The sequence below is a fragment of the Pteropus alecto genome, unplaced genomic scaffold (assembly GCF_000325575.1).
Source record: "Pteropus alecto unplaced genomic scaffold, ASM32557v1 scaffold107, whole genome shotgun sequence".
NCBI lineage: Eukaryota > Metazoa > Chordata > Mammalia > Chiroptera > Pteropodidae > Pteropus > Pteropus alecto.
Genome location: NW_006440619.1, coordinates 1,889,652 through 1,895,126, shown reverse-complemented (window position 1 = coordinate 1,895,126; position 5,475 = coordinate 1,889,652). Strand labels below are relative to the sequence as shown.

The window sequence follows — 5,475 nt, the reverse complement described above, 5'->3', positions numbered from 1 at the left end:
ACAGGAACCGGTCACGAGGGGAGAAAGGGGGAGGATTAGTGATCTCGGGATCCTCAGGGGGTGCCTGTAAGACAGGGTAAAGAGAGTTAGGTGTCTGTCTGGACGGTTTCTCTTTTGGCCCCTTTGGTGTGGAGAGAAGGACAGACTTGGGAGTCACCTTTGACTCTTGGCCACAGTGGCAATCCTTCCAGTACTTGGGGGCATCGGAAACAATATCGATCCACACATTGATATATGGAGCCTGATCAGGGTGGCCAGGATTTCTGTAGATAATACCCTGCACCTAAAAGGCTGTTTGCAGGTCAAGTGACCCCTCTGTTGGCCACCTTGTTCCAAATGTGGGACAATCTAACTGGCAGAACCTCTGAAGGTCAAAGGGAGTGACACTAGCTCCGTAGGCTTGGGCTCGTCTCCTGAAATCCTTAAAATGGTTAAGGAGGTACTGAAGGGGGGTAGAACGATTTGAGGAAGAAGCCTGACCCATGTTAGTAAAAACAGGCAAGATCCCTCACAAAAGCCAAATAAGCCAGGGCTAGGCTCAGCCCCTGACCTAGCGTCCAGTCGGACAGGGCCACGGAGGCAAGACCTAAGGAAAGAATTAAAATACCACACATCGATATATGGAGTAAACTTATGAAGACCAAGGCAATAGGAGGGTAACAGTACATTAGACCAGTCCGGACAGACAGACACAATATAGACAGATAAGACAAACTAAAGGTAGCACAAAACGCTAGTGTACCCAAAAACCTGAATACCTGAACCAGAAACCTGAATATCTGAAGTCAAGTCTGACTTCTCAGACCTTGACCGAACTAGGGAAGTATTGCTGCATCCAACCTTCCACTAGTTCCTTTTAGGGCCCACCGACAGACAGATCCAAGCGCAGTCTTACTCACCGGTGAAGCTGCTCAAGATGGCTCATGCCCAATTGTTACAGAATTAAACCTTTTTGTCCACCTGCCCTCCTGGGCGAGTCTGCCTAGCATCCGGGGCTGAGAAACGTCTCTCAGCGGCCGTCCTCTGGACGGGGCAGGTCCTTGCCCAAGGTGGTCAGGGTCGTGGGTCTTAGGAGATCTCCCCGCTCTGGAGAGATCTCGCTGGGGCCTCCAAATATTGTGGCGCGATCAATTCTAAGACCCCATAGAGCCAATTGAGATGAATTATGAGCCTTTATTAGCTGGCCAGCGACTGACTCTCTACCATGCAGGGTTCAAGGAGATCAGCCCAGAGCTCCCAAAAGAGGCAGCTTTATAAAGCCTAGAACCACACCCTGGTTTAACATCAAACAAGCAAACAGATTAACCACACCCCAGACTCTAGTTAACATCAAACAAGCAAGCAGATTACAGAAGCAGAAGGTGGCCGTTAGCATATCTTTGCCCAGAACCACACCCTTAACAATCTCCCCTAAGAATTGCTGCATTCTTTTTTTTAATTATATTTTATTTTTATATTTTATTGGTTTCAAGTATATAGTACATTGCTTAGACATTTATATAGTTTATGAAGTGATTCCCCCTATTATTCTATCACCCACCTGGCTCTACACACAGCCATTACAATGTATTGACTATATTCCCTATGCTGTACTCTACCATCCCCGTGACTATTTTGTAACTACTAATTTGTACTTCTTCATCCCTTCAACTTTTTCTCCCAGCCCCACAACTTCCCTCCCATCTGGAAGTAACCAGTTTGTTCTCTGTATCTATGAGTCTGTTTTTGTTTAGTTGTTCTTTTTGCTTTGTTCCTTAGATTCCACATGTAAGTGAAAACATACAGTATTTATGTTTCTCTACCTGACTTATTTCACTTAGCTTAATATGATGAAGACATGGAAAAAAGGGAATCCTCATGCACAGTATGGAGAATATTCCATTGTATATATGAACCATAACTTCTTATTCAGTCGTCTCTTGATGGGCATGTAAGTTGCTTCCATACCTTGGCTACTGTAAATAATGCTGCAATATATATTAGGATCCATAGATCTTTTTGAATTAGTATTTTGAATTTCCTCAGATACATACCCAGAAGTGTAATTGCTGGGTCATATGTTATTTCTATTTTTAATATTTTGAGGAATCTTTATATTGTTTTCCATAGCAATTACACCATTTTGCAATCCCACCAACAGTGCAGGAGGATTCCCTTTTCTCCACATCCTCAGCAACACTTGTTTTTGATTTATTGATGATAGCCATTCTGACAGGTGTGAGACGATATCTTGTGGTTTTAACTTGCATCTCTCTGATGATTAGTGATCTTGAGCATCTTTTCATAGATCTCAATAGATCTATCTATTGGCTCTCTGTATTTCCTCTTTGGAGAAATGGCTATTCAGGTCTTCTGCCCATTTTTTTAATTGGATTGTTCTTTTGTTGTTGAGTTGTATGAGTTCTTTATAAATTTTGGATATTAGCCCCTTATCAGACGTATCATAGGCTAATATCTTCTCCCATTCAGTAGGTTGTTTTTTTGTTTTGTTGATGGTTTCTTTTGCTGGACAAAATCTTTTTAGTTTGATGTAGTTCCATTTATTTTTCTTTTATTTCCCTTACCCAAGGAGATATAGCAGAAAAAAATTACTAATATCAATATCAGAGTGTTTATTCCCTATGTTTTCTTCTAGAAATTTTATTGTTTCGGGTCTTACATTTAAGTCTTTAATCCACTTTGAGTTTATTCTTGGCATATGGTGTAAGAAGGTGGTCCAGTTTCATTTTTTTGCACGTATCCATCCAATTTTCCCAACACCATTTGTTGAAGAGACTTTCTTTACCCCCACTGTATATTTTTGCCTCCTTTGCCATGCTTTTAACTGGTCTCCCAGCCTTGAGTCTTATCTCCCCTCCAAACAATTTCCCATGTGCTTTGCAGAAATTGCTTTCTAAATACCAGTGTTATCCTGTCACCTCCCTGGTGTCATTCTCACTAGGTATCTAAATCTTCTCCAGTGTAAAATCTATCTCTTTACACACAGGTTTTGGTTATCTGGACTCTCACCTCTCTAGACTCTCACTTCTTTCCTCAAGAGTCAATATCTTGCTCTTCTCCAATTTCAGGAAAGCAACTCAGCCCTACAGGCCTTTGCACATCACAGGTCATTCCCTCCGCCTGGAATGCTCATCCCCACCTGGCCATCCTGGAAAACTCTTGCTTATCCTTTAAGCTTCTGACAAAGTGTCAAAATGTTACCTACTCTTTTAAGCCTTTTCTTACTAACTCCAATCTGCTCTCAATTAACAGGCTCCTTCTGTGTTTCCCATGGCATTCTAAGCACATCTCCATTGCAATAACCTGTTGTATTTTAGTCATTTGTTATCTCTCTCACCCACCAAACTGGGACCCCCACCTAGGTAAGCCTTGTAACTGTCCTAAAGAAGACTAAGACATAACAGTGCTCAACATGCCTATTAAACCATTAAGTGAGTAAAAAGGATGAAGTCCAATAACAATTCTATCTTTAATCCTAGAAGACCTGCTTCTGCTTCTGCCACCTTCCCTGTTTGGCTGAAGTATCTGACCAGCTCTGTCACTCTGCTGATCCACTTTAAACTTACTTTCAGTGAAAACTCTTAGCCTTTCTCCTACCTCCCTCAGCCTGTAGTTGGGAACTTGGCCTGAGAGCAAAACTCTAGGTTGATCCATATTAAACTTCATCTTGTTAGTTCTAGCACATTGCTCCAGGCTGTTTAAATCTTTCTGAAACTTGATCCTGTCACCCAGTCTATTAGCTAACCCTCCCAGTCTTGTGTTATCTGAAAATCTAAGAAGATTGCCATCTAGTCTCATCAAAAGCATTTGATAAAATTGTCAGACAGCCTTAGTATTCACTGGGTGGGATATTGGGCAGCTCTTAAAATGATAACTCCAAAGCCTCTGTATATATGTAAAATGTGTAATTTTTAAAAGCACAATATTTATATACACTACGATTGCGACTATGTACAACTAGATATGCAAATGGATAACAATCTATAAAGACAATAAAGAAAGGTAAAACAACAAGGTTGTATTTAGGTGGAAGGTTAATAATACTTATAAAAATAATGTTTACTGGGTGCTAGGTCCAGGCACTATTACAAAATGAGCTTTACATGAATTAACTCATTTAATCCTCACAACCATGCTATCAGGTAAGTACTATTATTGTTATCCATTTTACAAATGGAGAAATTAGGATACAAAACAGTTAACAGGCTGCCCCCAGTCACATAAGATGATCAGTAGCAGAGTCAGGATTTCAATCCATGCATACAAGCTCCAGTTTGTGCTTTTATCCAGGGATTCAGGTATAAAACTGGTTTTGTAAAGCCATATAAAATTTGTTGTGTAAAGTTGTAATAATCACAAATACATGTAAAGCTAAATAGCACAGAGCCATGACCTAGCAGGTCACTTGGGACCTCCTTGTAAACTATCACCATTCATTTGGGGCTATCTCTACCTAATCAGTGGTGATTTCTCTACCCAACATTCAGTCCATATTCTCCCATCTTATTTACCTAGATACAAACTCAGTTCCTAACAAAGGCAATTTTTTTTCTGACCAGATATTAAAGGTTCTTATTGATTGTCTTCAGCTGTTCCCCCTGATTTCATTTTATAGCCTTCTCACTACTGTCATCACAGCATGGTGCTATTCATTTGTGCTTTCCTTAGTTATTTGCTTCTCCTGTTATCTTTATTATAGATTTATTCAACAAACATTTATTCAGCAACTGTTATGTGCCAGGCAATGAAGATACTGAGTAAGATGGCATCTTTATCCTCAAGAAGTTCATAGTCTAATAGAGAACACAAGTAAACAATTAGAATAGCTGCCATTTTTAATGCTTACCACATGCCAAGCACTGTGCTGAGTATGTTGTTGTAACCGCCAGCCCCCAAAAGACACTCGGACCACCAGAAATCAGTGAGTTATAGGAAACATGCTCTTTATTCAGCCAGCTGGGTCTGCCAGGGGTACGTGGACCCCAAATTAAGCAGCCCCAAAATGTAGAGGTACAGGGTTTTTAAGCCCTGAATCCCATTCCTCATTCTGTCTTAAACACAAAGGTCTATTTTTCTCCGATTCACTACTTGTCAACCCACAGGTCAGGTGTGCAAGCAGGGGTACAGAAGCAGAAAGCATATTGTTAGAATGTTATGTTCCCATGGGTGATAACCTGTGTTCCCATGGGCGATAGCCAAGCAGTGATTTTTCAGCCAGCACAAGAGCAGTGGGTTTCCTTGATTGACAACTAAGATTGACAGGACTCAGTGATTCATCACTTTGCCTTCTGTGCATATTTCTTCCCAGAATTCAGTCTGTTATGATATTAATGAACTTCTAGGCATATGCATCATATTATACTGATGGTATAATGAGACTCAGGTGAGTTGAAGATCATTGGGGTCTTCGTTGCGCAGGTGCGAGTGACTGGCTTAAACTGGTACCTAAATCTCTGCCTACTGGTTTCTTTGTGG

At 40.9% G+C, this 5,475-nt stretch overlaps 1 protein-coding gene across 1 annotated transcript in view; it reads left to right on the top strand.

Annotated features, from left to right (window-relative positions):
- TRPC5 (transient receptor potential cation channel subfamily C member 5) overlaps nt 1-5,475 on the top strand; it is a 177,037-nt gene that overhangs the window by 130,514 nt on the left and 41,048 nt on the right. The gene's annotated exons all lie outside the window — the stretch shown is intronic.